Source organism: Pantherophis guttatus, chromosome 5 (assembly GCF_059756535.1).
Source record: "Pantherophis guttatus breed Tessera chromosome 5, ASM5975653v1, whole genome shotgun sequence".
NCBI classification, from domain to species: Eukaryota; Metazoa; Chordata; class Lepidosauria; order Squamata; family Colubridae; genus Pantherophis; species Pantherophis guttatus.
In genome coordinates, this window is record NC_142067.1 from 14,976,424 (window position 1) to 14,994,732 (window position 18,309).

Genomic DNA, 18,309 nt, shown 5'->3' on the forward strand with positions numbered 1-18,309 from the left:
GGCTTTTATTCTGAAGGACTATCTGTACTCTGTTCAATCTCCTTTTTTGGTATTGTATATAGATCTGTTGGTTATTGTGTCATTCTCCAGATTTGTTAGCATAGTTTGGTTAGAACCTTTACTGATTGTTCTTTTGTTGCTTGCCATATTATTTTAGATAAAAGCCTTTCAGAGGCTTTTTTTCTGAAATTTCTTTCAGAGGCTTCTTTCAGCCTCTGAAATCTCCGTTTGTGAGGCTGGGCGGGGCTACATTCGGAGTATAAGACACACTCAGATTTTCACCCTCTTTTTTTGGGTGGGAAAGGTATGTCTTATACTCCCAAAAATACGGTAATTTTTGTGTTTAGGACCTGGGGTGAGAATGTATTGTAGGAAGTGTGGATGTGTGTTTATGTGTCTCTCTCCTCTCCTCTCCTCTCCTCTCCTCTCCTCTCCTCTCCCTCTCCTGTCCTGTCCTGTCCTGCCCTGTCCTCTTCCCTTCCCTTCCCTTCCCTTCCCTCCCCTGCCCTCTCCCCACTCCTCCCCTCCTTCTCCTTCTCCTCCCCTCCCCTCTCCTCAACACAAGCTGGATTGATAAACTATAGAAGCATATTAGCATCTTTACAGACAGGGGTTGCAAAGCCATGCACGGAATAATATTTTTTTAGTCATATTGTATTGAAAAGACTCCTCTGTATTCACACAATGTCCAGACAGAACTGCAGGTCCCTTTTGAAATAAAGAACATTTGCCAGATTCTTCAGCCTTCAAAAGCTGCCTGAAATTAGCTTTCAGTAAGCCATAATCGGAGCCCCATTGCTTAGGGAGCTGAGCATTTCCAGAGGAAAAGGCCTGCCATCCTCCCCTCACACTTCGTGATAGAAGGATTGTCAGCAGGCACTTTCTGATCCCGAGAAAGGCATTATTTATTGTTGTGTTGTAGGTAGGTAGGCCCTTGAGTTGCAATCGGGAACCTTCTGTTGCTTCCTTTTGGGGATTTTTTTTTTAAAAAACCTTTCCAGCCTACAATCCTGGATTGCACACAACCCATGGCCCTAAATAACTAGAATTTAGTGATTAGGGACGTGGTAGCTCAGTGGCTAAGATGCTGAGCTTATTGATCGAAAGGTCGGCAGTTTAGTGGTTCAAATCCCTAGTGCCTCATAATGGGGTGAGCTCTGGTTACTTGTCCCAGCTTCTGCTAACCTAGCAGTTCGAAAGCACGTAAAAAATGCAAGTAGAAAAATAGGGATCACCTTTGGTGGGAAGGTAACAGCGTTCAGTGTGCCTTTGGTGTTTAGTCACGCCGGCCACATGACCATGGAGACGTCTTCGAACAGCGCTGGCTCTTCGGTTTTGAAACGTAGATGAGCACCGCCCCCTAGAGTCGGGAATGACTAGCACATTTGTGCGAGGGGAACCTTTACTTTTACCTTAGTGATTTCTTATCCAAGCATGGATAAGGGTGGTTATGGGAGCGACGTAGAGTTCCCATGTAACACCTCTCCTGCGCGAGCTGCACTGGCTCCCGGTGGTCTTCCGAGTGCACTTCAAGATTCTGGTTATCACCTTTAAAGTGCTTCATGGCTTAGGACCTGGTTATCTACGGGACCACCTGCTACCACCAATAGCCTCCCACCGGCCAGTACGCTCCCATAGAGAGGGGCTCCTCCGGGTGCCGTCGGCCAAACAATGTCGAATGGCAGCCCCTAGGGGGAGAGCCTTCTCTGTGGGGGCACCTACGATCTGGAACGAGCTCCCCCCGGAGATACGGAGGATCCTGGATCTGCACACCTTCCATCGCGCGCTTAAGACTTTTTTATTTCATCAAGCTGGCCTGGCCTAAATCTTCTCCCCATTTTAAATGTAAATTTTAATTTGTTTTTAAATTATGGGGTATTTTAAATTTGTTCAGCGAAATTATTTAATTCGTTTTTATTCTATTTTAAATTTTTGTATTTATGTGTTTTATCCTGTGGCTGTTCACTGCCCTGAGTCCTTCGGGAGTAGGGAGGTATAGAAATTTAATAAAATAAAATAAATAAAATAAAATAAAATAAAATAAAATAAAGTAAAATAAAATAAAATAAAATAAAATAAAATAAAATAAAATAAAATAATAAAATAAAATAAAATAAAATAAAATAATAAAATAAAATAAAATAAAATAAAATAAAATAAAAATAAGAATGAATTAGCTCCAATTCTGTGTAGCTTCAGAATCCAGATAATGTTGGTTGGCTGTCATCACCTGTATTCCTTAGTTAAAATAAAAAGAAATGCATAGAAAGCTTTTCCACCTCTATATTAGGACAGGAGTAGAAAGTAGAAGCATAGCCAAGTATCCTACTAATTGGTATCTCTGGGTCTGAAGGTGGACAGATATGTGAGGATGCATCACTATAAGCGGATGAGAACATTTTCTCAATTTATTTTTAATTGTTTTAAGGCGTTTCAGTTTATATCTATCCTTCCAAATTTACAATTCTCGGGTGGTGGGTGGGGGAATGGCCTGCCATTATTAGCAGCCTGAGGGCTCTAAAGGGGTTTCAGTGCTGCCAGTTGCAGGTTCTCTAACCCAGGGCAGAGAATCAACAGAAAGTGTTGGATTGGGAATTCTGGGAATTGAAGTCCATTCATCTTAAACTTGCCAAGTTTGAAAGAAAAAAACAAAACCCTGTTTTAGGAGATCAGAGAATGTTGCTATGGGTTTTTTTTTCCCCACCTGCCATTTTTTTTTTTTTTGTCTTCATTTAGAGTGGATGTGGAATATACACTGGCAGCTAGCAAATAAATTTTACCACCATTTAAATTTTATGTCCAGGGTTCTCCGTTTGCTTTTCCATAACAATATAAAGGAGATTATAATAAATAGCACTACTAAGTGCTCTGTTTTTGGAAAATGTGTCTTGTCAAACATTTTCTGCACTTCTTGGTACAAAATCAGTGCATCTGGGGACATTTCCTCGCAGACAGCTCTTCCCCAGTTTCAAGCTGGGCTCTTTCATACATTTTCTTCAATGGTCTCCTGACTTGGTTAATTTCACTTTATAGCTTTACATCCCTTTTTACAACTCTGCCTTTGTTGAAGTCAGTGTTCTCTCTTACAATTTGCTGTTTCCCCTTCAGGCTGTTCTGATGTCTTATTAACCCAGGTTTTCATTTTTCCTCCTCCACCATCTTTTTATCTCTCTGAAGATTAAAGCACATTTTCAAAACTTGCTTGAAACATGCTATGAAAACCGGAGGCATTAAAAAAGAAAAAGAAAAAAGACAAAGGGCAAGGAAGCATCTTGTTCGGGTTTTGAAGGAGGCCACGCAGGGGTGGACTGCTGGGGGTTCTCAGGGGTTTGGGAGAACCTCCAGCTAAGATTCTGTGCAGTTCGGAGAACCCCCACTCCTTGCTGGCCCTGTCCACCTCTCCCCACCCTTCCCAGGAGTCCCCATGCAGCCTGTTTTGGATGCAGGTAAGTGCAGGGCACACCTGGAGTCTTGGGGAGGGTGAAAAATGGGCCTACCTGGCCTCCAGAGGGCCTCCAGAGCCTGGGGAGGCCATTTTCACCCTCCAAAGGAAAGCCTCAGAAGCCTGGGGAGAGCAAAAATCCCCTCCCCTTGCAGGAGGCCGACTAGGCTACGCCCGCCATGGCTACACCCACCCAGCAACCAGGCAGAAAATCCCTTGCTAAAATTTTTGAAGCCCACTCGAGGCAACATATGATCATTTCTATCTTCTGCTTGATTCCAAGACAGAGAAGATAGAGAACACTCACCAGATTAGCGGTCCTCAACCTTTATGGCTTGGCGGCATGGCTAGAGGAGGGGAGGGGAACTGGGCCGCATGCGTGTGCAGCTTGACTTGCATGAGCGGTGGGTTGGCACACATGTGCATGTGTACACAGCTCGGCTTGCACCAGTTGAGCTGTGCATGCGTGTGCACGCGCGCTAGCCTGTCACTCATGCAAGCCAAGGTGCACATGAGTTACATCAATAACTCATTGCAATGAGGTCCAGAAACAATAGCTAGGTCCAGTATGGAATAGCTATGCCAGTGGCCTCGAACCCATTTCAAGACATCCCTTTTATACTTTTTCTACACACATTTTACAATTTCCTTCCTTGTACTCTCACACCGACCGTCAGTTAGCACATTCTTGCATGTACATGTGAAATCTCCTTCCATCTGCTACTTTCAGTTCCCTATTTCTCAACATCTTAATGTCCTTAATCCAAAATAGCTTCTGAAACTGCTTGCTTCGCAAATACATGTTACAATTGCGTTGGCACAGCGAATTACAAATATTACTTTATTCTTGTGTAATCATTCTAGCTAACCTGCTAATATATGGCCATTTATTAGAGGCCTACTCTCACTTCTGAGGCCTCTATAATCCAACTCCAGTTGCCTTCTTCTCACAGTGCTGGCCCACCGGTCATGCGGCCCAGTTCTGAATAGGCCACAGCTCAGTAGTGGACCCTAGCTTGGGGGTCGGGGACCCCTTTTCTAGGGTAAGGAAATTCAGCCATTTAGTGATTACTTGATTTCAGCAGAGTCCATAGCATTTCCAGGTGATTATGCCTGAGGGGAAGAGTGATCTAGAGTTACATCAGTAGTGGAAGTAAGTCAGGAGGCCAAGAGCCCTGGATTAGAAACTGCAAAATGGCACAGAGCTGCCTTCTTGAAGAAGGTAAAAGGTAAAGGTTTTCCTCTCAGCCATATCCCACTCTAGGACATCTCAGTTTTTTTTGGCCAAGGGAGCCAGCTTTGATGGAAGAGAATTTATGTGGTCATGTATAGCATGACTCTATGACAAAGGAGCACAGAATGCTGTTACCTTCCCACCAAAGTGGTACCTATTTATCTACTTGCATTTGCATGCTTTCAAATTGCAAAGTGGACAGGAGCTGGAGCAAGGAACGGGAGCTCACCCCATTGTGCAGTCCTCAGGTCTCAAACACGGGCTGTCAGCTCTCTAGCTGACAATCTCAGTATCCTAAGCCATTGTGCAAAAGGACCCAACTATAAATATTTTCTACCTGCTTTGAAGGAGTGCATGGATTCACTCATTTCTTCTTTTCTCATTCTGTACTGCCAATGAATATTAAAACAAATTCAATCAGTTCAAACAGTAAATAAAAAGCCTGGTGTTTAAAATGTAAAATAAGAAAACAATGATCAGTAAAATGGAAAAGAAATAACAAAAGAAAAGGCTAAATCCACAGAGGAGAAGGGATGGAGTTAGCTACTGCAACAGCCGTTTGCTGCAGACCATTTCCCTCCCTCCCTCCTTCCCTCTATTCTTTTTTCATCAAACAAAATTCAAGATGATTTCATTGACATAAAAGCCTGTAACACTTGAAATCTGAGCATCTGATTGATCAATTTCTGTCTTGACCACTGAAACACAAAATTTCTGGAAGGTTTCAGGTATGCCATAGGTTCATTGAGCAGCCTGAGACAAAATATTATGAATATAACTATCCCATATGAAATTTCTTGATTTTCCATTTATTGTTCCTACCAAATTTTTATTTTTATTTTATTTTATTAGTCATATTTCTATGCCTCCCATTCTCCGAGGACTCTGGGCGGCTTACACCAAAGACAGTATACTAAATAGCATATTGCCCCCTAACAATCTGGGTCCTCATTTTACCCACCTCAGAATGATGGAAGGCTGAGTCAACCTTGAGCCGGTGAGATTTGATCCGCTGATCTGCTGAACTAGCAGTAGCTGCAGTACTGCACTCTAACCACTGCGCCACCTCGGCTCTGGTCAGGTTAGTGTATGGTTAATCTTTATTTAATGACTGATCATTCTACAAATATTTGAAGTTATGGCAGCCACGGAATGGGTGCTTTATGGCCCATAAAGGACCCTGGCCATAAATAAAACATATGAAGAACAGTTACAGGAACTGGGCATGGCTAATCTAGTGAAAAACAGCCTGAAAAACAGCCCAAAAAGGGCCCAAAAAACCAGCCAGAAAACGGCTGTTTTGGGGGCAGTTTTTTGGCTCATTTTTCAGCAGTTTTCAGGCCATTTTCAGGTCATATTTTGGGCCGTTTTTTGCCCCAAAAAAGGGCCCAAAACAGCCTGAAAAATGAGTGGGGGCAGGGCCAGCCAGTGGTGAGATTAGCAAATTCACCGAACTGGGCAGAATTTTAACAACCAGTTCATCCAAACTGGTTCGAACTTGCTGAATCCTACTTCTGGCATATATGCATTATTTTCAATCATTGGCTGCTATGCTAAAGCATTTCTCTTATGCCTTTCATAATTATAAAGAGCAAGATTACAATGTACTGGGGATTGTAGACCTACAATCTATCGTACACTTCTTGGTTTGAATTAGAGAGAATATATATAGCTCAAATTCTTTACTACTCTCAGGTTCAATAAATCATGAGATTTCTTATGGAAAGACTACACCAGTGGGCAGGCAGAATGTGTGTGTGGGTGTGTGTGTGAGAGAGAAAGAGAGGAGGAGGAAGAGAGAGGGGGGGAGGAGGGAGAGAGACTGTATAGCTTGATATAAATATAGATGCTGTAGATAGATCTACAATCAATTGTACTGTGGGAGATGACCAGGCTGAGCCCGAGGGAAGGGTCAAATACATTATCAGTCATGAGTTCCTTTAGAAGAAATCTAAGTCCAGCTGACCTTGAATATCTTTCTTAGCTGCTAATTTCTGTTGACCGTTAGTAGCTCCGATTCTTGTAGAGAGCTTAAGCTTTCAATAAATTTTTATACTCGTTGCAACTGCCTGAATCTCCTGATTTCCTTGGCACTTGACATTACTTTATAGAAGATCTCCTGGATAGCTGAATTGGACATCCAGTTATGAGAGTACTACCATGCCCCCACAAAAGTTTTGTATATAATTATGTGGGTTGTGTGTATATGTTTACTTCTCTCTTGTCATGTTCTCATCCTATGGTAAATAACTAAATAACAGGTTACTATAATGACGCTCAGAATATGAGCATTTTTTCTCCTAATACTTTGCACACTTTTTGCTTTTCCTAAAAATCCCATCCCAAACTATTTTTCCCTGCCTGGGGAAGAATCTCAAAATTGGTTTTGAATTTTTGCTTAAAGCAAAGTTTAATGGGAACCATTGGGATCTAGCTTAGTGAAATTATTATGGCATCTCTTGATTTTTTGCTTAAGGAATCTGTTACAAATTGGCATCCACTTCTACTGTGAGGAAAATGGATGACAAGCTAGGAATATGAGAAACCTCCTTCCCTCAAGATTTGCTTTCAGTCTTTTCAAAACTCTTTTGCTTTTTATTTATGTTCATCAGAATTCCACCTGAGAATCAACATCAACATTTACTTTCAAGAGAGCTTCTAGAGAATTCTACGGGCAAGACTTAATCGTAACCAGAGACGATAAGTAGGATCAGTGGCATTACTTACCTGTTTCTCCTTGCACTAAATATTTTGCATTTTACTATTCCACATCTCACTGTTGATTGATACTTCAGAAGAAGTCACTTGATCATAAACAGCGGAAAGCCCAGAAGAGAATATGGCATTCATAGTGATGTAGTGTGAAAGATAGCTACTTCTCAGAACTGGGCAACATATTTTTAAAAGCCAGTTTTTGGCAAGGACTTGAGGGAAGGGGGAGATGGAAATATATAGCAGAAGTACTTTTTTAAAATTCAGATGTTTCATCTGGTTGTTTATCAACATACGATGATACTCAAAAGAAAAGATGTCAAATCTGTTTTTGAACAATCTTTCCTGTGAATTAATTTGACTTGTACATTTATGCTGTGCATAGTATGAATGGGAGAAATTCAATCAATCACCATATGCGCATAAACAAATCCAAACTTACTGACTAAGATAGAGATCAAAAGAAACTTATCCTTTGAATCAGGCAGCATCCCAAATGTTTTGATGCAGTTGTTGGCTTTAGAAGCATAACAACATAAACCAAAAAATAAAAAATGAAAAATGAAAGTATGAATAAAAGAGTAATAGAACCAAATTAATAATCTCAACCAGTAACTCCATAACACATTCAAAAAGACAGTTTATGAAGTCATAATTGAGTTGTAGGCTAAGATGAATCTCTAAACCTCTCTGAAGACTAGTAACAACCAGATGTTAGTTAAATAGAGCACCGTGGCTCATGTGATTAGATCTCTGGGTTGACGATCAGACCACGTTCTAAACCCAACTTCTACTGTGTGACAGGCTGAGCTCCTGTCATTTGCTTCTGCTTCTGTCTACTTAGCAGTTCGGAAGTGTGCATTGGCAGGTAGATAGCTAGGTACCACTGGTGGGAAAATTTACAGGAAAGGAACCCTTAACCAGACATCCCCCAGCCAATGATGATGTCATGGCTTCTCCTTTTAACATGGAAGTGTTTTGTTGAGGCCTTCCAATTTGAATATAGTATAGAATAGAATAACAGAGTTGGAAGGGACCTTGGAGGTCTTCTAGTCTAACTTCTGGCAGCTAAGTTTCCTGCTTAGGCAGGAAACCCTATACCACTTCAGACAAAGAGTTATCCAACATCTTCTTTAAAACTTCCAGTGTTGGACCATTTACAGCTTCTGGAGGCAAGTTGGTCCACTAGTTAATTGTTTTAACTGTCAGGACATTTCTCCTTAGTTCTAGGTTGCTTCTCTTCTTGATTAGTTTCCATCCATTGCTTCTTGTCCTGCCCTCAGATGCTTTGGAGAATAACTTGACTCCCTCTTCTTTGTGGCAGCCCCTGAGATATTGGGACACTGCTATCATGTCACCCCTAGTCCTTCTTTTCATCAAGACATACCCAATCCCAGCAACCGTTCTTCATATGTTTTAGCCTCCAGTTCCCCTAATCATCTTTGTTGCTCTTTTCTGCACTCTTTCTACAGTCTTTTTTTACATTGTGGTGACCCAAACTGGATGCAGTATTCCAAATGTGGCCTTACCAAGGTATTACAATAGTTTTTTTAAAAAAATAAAATAAATAAGATTCACAGATCCAAACACAGTATTTGAGTTGGAATCTGACCAACATAGAATAGAATGGAATGAATATTCCTCATGGTCAGTCCCCCCCCCGAATAACATACCGTTTTACTCATCAGAGTTAGGACTAACCCAGGGGTCAACAATCTTAAACACTCAAAGAGCCACAAAGGTCCTAACTGGAAGCCCTATTCAATACTGGAGCCAACTAGAAGCCCAGTTCCCCAATCATAGAGTCTCCTCCTAGTGCAGGTTCCTTTTTCCTCTGCTGACCAGAAGTCCTGTTCCCCCATCATAGAGTCTCCTCCCAATGCAGTCCTTTTTCCTTTGCCTGTCCTAACTGAAAGCCCTATCAATTGTGGAGCCAACCGCCAACAGGGAACCACAGCAGAGGGATGAGAGAGCCACATGCGGCTCCAGAGCTGCGGGTTGCCAACCCCTGGACTAGCCAAATTCTAAAGATCTCCAAAAAGAACATCTTCCAACTTTCATCTATGTTCAATCATATATTAAAGGGGGTAGCTAGGATTTGTGTACCTTTGTCCCAAGTTGACAATTCTTGCGCAAGACGAATTCTATTTTATATTTCCACTGGCTACAGCTAAGCAACCATCAAACATCTTTGTACCTGGCACTTTTAGAATGCTTTAGAGAATATAAAATATTGAGATAAAACATGTCTCTGCACATTTTATTTTACTAAGCCTACATGGCAGGATAGGCTCAATATTCCCATGCCACAGGCGAAGAATAGTGATGAAAGATAGAAAGAGCCTGGTGGTGCAGCAGACTAATAGCCTGTTATTATCATTCAGCTGCCTGCAATTACTGCTAGTTCGAATCTCCCCAGGCTCAAGGTTGACTCAGCCTTCCATCCTTTCTAAGGTGGGTAAATTGAGGACCCAGTTTGTGGGGGCAATAAGCTGACTTTGTATAAAATATACAAAAGTATGAAGGCTATTGCTTAACGCATTGTAAGCTGCCCTGAGTCTCCGGAGAAGGGCGGCATATAAATCAAAATTTAAAAAAATAAATAAATGAAGAGGTGGGTTTAAGTGACATAACTGATTTCATGGCAGAGGTAAAGTTTTAACTGGAGAGGTTACAGCTCAGTTTGTAAACTCCTTTGTAGAAAAGAGGGTTTCCTGGCAGAAAATATCCCCTCCTCATGAAGTTTGAGGCATCGCAGACTAATTAACCAGAGTTGACTGGTTTTGGCAGTAGTACAAAATGCAACTATTTCCCATTCACTTGCTGAAGGTGCTGGCAGGATTTGTGTGCAGCAATATGGAATGACTCTACAAAATATAATTAAACCCCACTGGCTATTTTTTTGGCAGCCTTTTCATCTGTAGAACATACGTATTGATCTCTTGTTAGGAAACAAGGGAGGAGATTCAGGGCATTATAGGATTGTTAGCCTGAACAATTCTTTCCTTTCTGTCACACCAAGAAAAGTCTATAACCAACACAGGCACCTTCTTGGCTTACAGCGATTTGTTTAGTGACTATTCAGTCACTAAACGAATCTCCATTTCTATTTCAGTTACGACAGCACTGAAAAAGTGACATGCGATCGATTCTCACACTTATGATGGTTGCAATATCCCCATGGGATATTGTGATCAAAATTCAGATGCTTGGCAACACTGACTCATATTTATTGACAATTGCAGTGTCCCAGGGACATGTAATCCTCTTTTGTAACCTTCTGACAAGCAAAGTCAATGGGGAAGCCAAATTCACTTAACAACTGTGTTATTAACCAGGGATGCTATTCTGACAGGTTCTGAAGAACCGGTGGCGGAAATTTTGAGTAGTTCGGAGAACTGGAAAATACCAGCTCTGGCTGGACCAAGAGTGGGGTGGGAATGGGGATTTTGCAATGTCCTTCCCCCAGGAGTGGGGTGGGAATGGAGGTTTTGCAATGTTCTTCCCCTAGAGTGGGGTGGGAATGGAGATTTTGCAGTATCCTTCCCCAGGAGTGGGGTGGGAATGGAGGTTTTGCAATGTTCTTCCCCCAGGAGTGGAGTGGGAATGGAGATTTTGCAATATCCTTCCCCTAGAGTGGAGTGGGAATGGAGATTTTGCAGTATCCTTCCCCCAGGAATGGGACTTGCAGTATCCTTCCCCTGGAGTGAGGTGGGAATGGAGATTTTGCAATGTCCTTCCCCCAGGAGTGGGGTGGGAATGTTTGCAATGTTCTTCCCCAGGAGTGGGGTGGGAATGGAGATTTTGCAGTATCCTTCCCCCAGGAATGGGATTTGCAGTATCCTTCCCCTGGAGTGAGGTGGGAATCGAGATTTTGCAATGTCCTCCCCCCAGGAGTGGGGTGGGAATGGAGGTTTTGCAATGTTCTTCCCCCAGGAATGGGGTGGGAATGGAGATTTTGCAATATCCTTCCCCTAGAGTGTGGTGGGAATGCAGATTTTGCAGTATCCTTCCCCCAGGAATGGGATTTGCAGTATCCTTCCCCTGGAGTGAGGTGGGAATCGAGATTTTGCAGTATCCTTCCCCCAGGAGTGGGGAGGGAATGGGATTTGCAGTATCCTTCCTCTGGAGTGGGGTGGGAATGGAGATTTTGTAGCGTTCTTCCTCTAGAGTGGGGAGGGATTGGAGATTTTGCAATATCCTTCCCCAAGGAGTGGGGAGGGAATGGGATTTGCAGTATCCTTCCCCTAGAGTGGGGTGGGAATGGAGATTTTGCAGTATCCTTCCCCTGGAGTGGGGAGGGAATGGGATTTGCAGTATCCTTCCCCTGGAATGGGGAGGGAATGGAGATTTTGCAATATCCTTCCCCTGGAGTGGGGTCAGAATGGAGAGTTTGCAATATCCTTCCCCTGCCATGCCCACCAAGCCACACCACACCCACCAAGCCACGGCCACAGAACCAGTAGTAAAAAAATAATAATTTCACCACTGTTATTAACTTAACTACTCAATAACTATGGTAAGGAAATTGTTAAAATGGGGGGAAATTCACTTAACAATTGTCTTGCTTAGCAATGGAAATTTTGGGCTGAATTGTGGCCGTAAGTCGAGGACTACTTGTACTAAATTTAGCTCTCTTTAAGTGAACAAGAAAATCAGCTTCGCTTTATTGATTTCCACCTTTGCACACAATGCCAAATCTTACTGAACCAATATGCCTTCAAATTTTAGTGCCAAGAAAGTTACATTATCTAGCTGGAGGGTGTTTCCTTTGTCTCTAGCTCCTTCTCGTTCCCAACAGCAACTTATATGTGTTTTTTAAAGGAGTGTTTTATTTATTTTTTTTTCCTATTACAATATCAGGTAACGTTGTATTAACACAACGTTAAGTTCCATACAGAAAAAAAATATAGAAAATGAAAAAAACCTACTATTTCATTTCATTTTCATTTTATTTGATTTATATACCGCCCTACTCTCGAAGGACTCAGGGCGGTGAACAGGCACAAGATAAGACACATAGAATACAAAAATTTAAGAGCAGAAGTAAAATCGGATTAAATCAATTTAGCCCAAGACAAATTTAAAACCCCAGGTTAAGAACAAATTAAAATTTACATTAAAAAGAGAATGGGAGAGGTTAGGCCAGACCAGCCTGGTGAAATAAAAAGGTCTTGAGAGCGCGGCAGAAGGTGTGTAGATCCGGGATCCTCCGTATCTCCGGGGTGAGCTTGTTCCAGATAGTAAGTGCCCCCACAGAGAAGGCTCTCCCCCTGGGGGCCGCCAGCCGACATTGTTTAGCCGACGGCACCGGGAGGAATCCCTCTCTATGAGAGGGTACCGGCCGGTGGGAGGCCGTTTGCGGCAGCAGGCGGTCCCGTAAATAACCAGGCCCTAAGCCATGGAGCGCTCTAAAGGTGGTAACCAAAACCTTGAAGCGCACCCAGAAGACCACCAGGAGCCAGTGCAGCTCGCGCAGGAGAGGTGTTACATGGGAGCGCCACGTCGCTCTCATAACCACCCGCGCGGCCGCACTCTGCGCCAGTTGGAGCCTCCGGGTGTTCCTCAAGGGGAACCCTATGTAGAGAGCATTACAGTAGTACGCTACTATGACGTAAATAGTAAACATGCAAACATTTATCATATATAAGGAGTACACCAGTTTGCTGTTGAGGTACATCATAAACTCCAGCCAAGTTTGATCCAACTGTGGTTACTGCTTCTGAGATCTCATTACTTTAACTGTGATTTTTTTTTTCTATTTTGGCAAAAGCTTCTCTAATCCACATCTCAGTTGTTATACTAGGTTATATTTTCCATTGTTGCACAATTGTTGTTTTTGGCTGCTTAAACAATAAAGATAAACACTTTTATTTTTTTGTTTAGCTGGAGTTAGGGATGTAAAAGAACGCAGCCAGAAGAATTTTGTCTGGAGCAGGATCAGCATTGTGTTCCCACTGGAAAAAAACAAGGAAAAACAGAAGCATATATCTGTAAAGAAAGCACCGTTAGAAATTCAGCACAAAGAGAAATAGTTAGGTTTTTGAAAAAGCTCATATCGGGGGGGGGAGGAGGATACACTAAGAGGCACTGAGCAATGCATAAAAACCAAACTTTATCTGTTTGTTTTAGGTAGGGATTTTATGCAAACCGGATGCCGACTTTCACTTATGTTCATACATACATACACCCATATCCATTGATTGTGTTTCTGCTTACAGGTGAAATCCAGCAGGTTCTAACAGGTTCTGGAGAACCGGTAGTGGAAATTTTGAACAGTTCGGAGAACCGGCAAATACCACCTCTGGCTGGCCCCAGAGTGGGGTGGGAATGGAGATTTTGTAATATCTTTCCCCCAGGTGGGAAGGGTATGGGGATTTTGCAATATCCTTCCCCTGGAGTTTCATTTCATTTCACTTCATTTATTGGATTTATATACCGCCCTACTCCCGAAGGACTCAGGGCGGTGAACAGCCACAGAATAAAACACATAAATACAAAATTTAAAAGCAGAATAAAACTGAATTAAACAATTTGGCCGAGACAAATTTAAAACACCCAATAATTTTAAAAACAAGTTAAAATTTACATTTTAAAGGGGAAAGATTTAGGCCAGGCCAGCTTGATGGAATAAAAAAGTCTTGAGAGCGCGACGGAAGGTGCGCACATCCGGGATCCTCCATATCTCTGGGGGGACCTCATTCCAGATAGTAGATTGCCCGCACAGAGAAGGGTCTCCCCCTGGGGGCCACCAGTTGACATTGTTTGGCCGACGGCACCCGGAGGAGCCCCTCTCTATAAGAGCGTACCGGCCGGTGGGAGGCTATTGGTGGTAGCAGGCGGTCCCATAAATAACCAAGTCCTAAGCCATGGAGCGCTCTAAAGGTGATAACCAAAACCTTGAAGCACACCTGGAAGACCGGCGGGAGCCAGTGCAGCTCGTGCAGGAGAGGTGTTACATGGGAACGCCATGTCGCTCCCATAACCACCCGCGCAGCTGCACTCTGCGCCAGTTGGAGCCTCCGAGAGCTCCTCAAGAGGAGCCCCATGTAGAGAGCGTTGCAATAGTCCAGACGGGAGGTGACGATGGCATGAGTGACTGTGAGTAAGGAGTCCCGATCTAGAAAGGGACGCAACTGGCGAATCAGGCGAACCTGATGAAAAATCCTCATCAGTGGGGTGGGAATGGAGATTTTTCAATATCCTTCCCCTGGAGTGGGGTGGGAATGGAGATTTTGCAATATCCTTCCTCTGCCATTCCCACCAAGCCACAGCCACAGAACCAGTAAGGGGAAAAAAATTGGATTTCACCCCTGTTTCTGCTCTTGTATTAATGATACCTAAGGAAGCTCTGTTGTTCTCACTGCACAATTTTGCCTTCTAACTGAAATTACAGACTAGGAAACTCCTACTTGTGACAACCACTTTGTGGCAATTCACTCACTTGTCTGCTATTGATTAAAGTAACTCCTCCTTTCCCCTCCTTCTGTTTGAGCCTGGAGAAAAGTTTTAGCTGCTTTACGAGTTGTTCTAAAGTTTAATGAATGCGCTCTTTATGGCAGTCTTAACCTTTTTCCTCAGACTTGCACAGAAGCCTGAACAAAGAGGAGCTGCTGTAATAAAGAAGAAGCTCAAACTGAGCTGAAGCATTTCTTCCAAATTGTTCTGGGAAATGCACAGGGCCCTCCTTGCTGCATGAGCCTGTGAGAAATAGTAATAATAGGCACAAACAATAGAAATAGACCATTCTGTGGTAGATCCTGCCAGGAAGGAGAAATTTTCTGACAATGAGAACAATTAATCAGCGGAATAGCTTACCTCCTGAAATTGTTAGGTTTCCATCACTCTAAAAAAAGAATGGACAATTATATAAGATCTCCTGCCTTGAGCAGGGGATGGACTAGACTTCTGAGGTCTCTTCCAGTCCTGTGTTTCTATGTACTTTAGGTTGCTTTAGTCTGGCAAGATTCTGTCTATAGGTGGAGAACAATAAAGGAACTACTTAGAAGTAACTCTGTATGTCATTCTTAAAGGTAAAAGTAAAGGTTCCCCTCGCACATATGTGCTAGTCGTTCCCAACTCTAGGGGGCGGTGCTCATCTCCGTTTCAAAGCCGAAGAGCCAGCGCTGCCCAAAGACATCTCCGTGGTCATGTGTCCAGCATGACTAAATGCCAGAGGCGCACGGAACGCTGTTACCTTCCCACCAAAGGTGGTCCCTATTTTTCTACTTGCATTTTTTACATGTTTTCAAACTGCTAGGTTGGCAGAAGCTGGGACAAGTAACGGGAGCTCACCCTGTTATGCGACACTAGGGATTCGAACCGCTGAACTGCCGACCTTTCGATCAACAGGCTTAGCATCTTAGCCGCTGAGCCACCACATCCTTTTTCCTTTTTCTTCTTTTTCATTCTTAGGGCATAACAAATGGCTTGATTTAGGGTTGTCCATAGATTGTAGGGTGAAAAATGTTAAAATGGAAGCCACATCCATGTAATTGAAGCCCTGGGTTTTTTTTTATAGGTGGGTCACAGGTAGACATAAAAAGGAGGCACACAGTTGTGACTGCCATCTTTCATTCTTTCAGGGGAATCCCTTTGGCCAGTTTGACAATTACCAATTATCTTAGCCTGCAATATTTTATAAATGACTAATATTCAGTTTTTGAAATTTAACTCAACACTTTAGAAGTTCCAGTACTGTTATCTGTATCTGGCTCTGTCTAATTAGCATTAACATGCCATAGAAAAAGGTTGCCGTCTAAAACAAGACTGAGGGCAGAACATTCAGGAGATATAATTAAACGTGCTAGCAGTTTCTTTACCAAAGTAAAATGTATTTAAGTAGAGCACACACTGCATTATTCAGAGCAGTGCTGTTTATAGCAAGCACAAACTTATGGTTTCTGTGGAAACAGGGTCAGAAAGCTATAGGCAATTGGTACAAACCTGTCAGTTATGGGGAGGGCTGCTGCATGCTGCCTTCACCTTGAGTTTGCCTGCTGAGGGGCCCTCAGATTCATCTTAAAACAAATCACATTAAAATACTTCTTCTAATGTGGTAGAAAGGAGAAAATTATTAAAAGAAATGAACATCAGTTTGGAGAAATAGCCCCCCTTATATTAAAATTTAAGGAAATTTAAGGATGTCCATTCATTCTCTTCTTGATCAGATCATCAGTTGGGGTGCTATAAAGCAGGGATTTTTAGAACCTGTCTTGGTGAAGTCCTGAGATTCCTAAGCAGGAGTGGGCTTCAAAAATTTTAGCAAGGGGTTTTCTGCCCGGTTGCTGGTTGAGGCCTAGTCAGCCTCCTGCACCATGGGGGAGGGGCATTTTTGCCCTCCCCAGGCTCCGGAGGCTTTTCTCGAGCCTCCGGGAAGGCAAAAACGGCCTTCTCAGTCTACAGAGGCCCTCTGGAGACCCACTTACGGCCTTCCCGAACTTCCAATAGGCCCATTTCCCCCCCTCCCTGAGCATCTGTGTGCACCCTGCACTTACCTGCATCCAAAATGGGCCGCATGGGGACGCCTAGGAGGGGCAGGGTGGGGTGGGCAGGGCCAGATAGGAGTGGGATTTGGGGATTATCTGAACTGCACAGAATCTTACCTAGAGGTTCTCCCGAACCCCTGCAAACCCCCAGCAGCCCACCCCTGTTCCTAAGAGAATTTTTCTTTCTAGAAGGAAGACAACTCTATCCCAATTCCTCAAGGGTGAACCCCATTCCCCTTAAAGCGACAACAGTAGTTCAAAAATGAGAAGTTTTCTCCTGATCTTCCTTTGGACTGGGCTAGAAGCTAGGGAAGTCAGGGAAACTGCTGCAGTAATAATATTAACACCACTGGAAAGTGTATATAAGTAGTATTAACATCACTGGGAAATATAAACACAATAATTGCATGATTATCACACATTTTCTTCTTCCTAATCTGAGCACAGGTCAGACTTTCTGATGGTGTTCCAGCACAAGTACTAACCAGGTCTGACCCTGGTTAACCTTACAAACCAGTGGTGGGTTTCAAATTTTTATATTACTGGTTTTGTGGGTGTGGCTTGGTGGGTGTGGCATGACTTGGTGGGCGTGGCTTGGTGGGCATGGCAGGGGAAGGATACTCTAAAATCTCCATTCCCACCCCACTCCAGGGGAAGGATACTTCAAAATCCCCATTTCCTCCTGATCAGCTGGGACTTGGGAGGCAGAGAATAGATGGGAGTGGGGCCAGTCAGAAATTTTACTACCGGTTCTCCGAACTACTCAAAATTTCTGCTACCGGTTCTCCAGAACTGGTCAGAACCTGCTGAAACCCACCTCTGTTATAAACTCATTCAATGTTGGCTATGTATACAAAGTCACTATAAGCTAAGATTTCTATCAAGTTTTAAATGAGTGCTTTCAAGTCAGTCATGACTCCTAACATCTAAGTAGAGAAGGCCCTGAAGTTTTCATGGCAACTTTTTTCAGATGTGGTTTGCCATTGCTTCCTTCCTAGAGCTGAGAATGATTATCATAAAGTCCTTCATCATTGTTTCAGCCTTAGGCAGGACTGGGACTCATGGTCTTCTAGCATCTAGCCCAATGCCTTTAACCACTAGATCAACTGGTTCTCTGTTAAATGAGTATAGAACTTCATAATTCACAGATCTGAACACTAAATAAAGCTCTCTTCTTCTTCTTGTGCCATATCCGTCATTGGACATTGACAATCATATTGGCAATCCTATTTTGCTCAACAGCTGCACCAAAAAGTGCTGTTGAGTTTTGTCCAAACCAGTGCCTTAGATTTTGAAGCCATGATGTTCTTCTTCGGCCTGGACCTCGTTTGCCTTCAATCTTTCCTTTGAGGATTAAGTGAAGTATGACGTATTTTTCCGGGTGTCGCATCACATGTCGAAAATATTCTAACTTTCACTTTTTTATGGTTTCA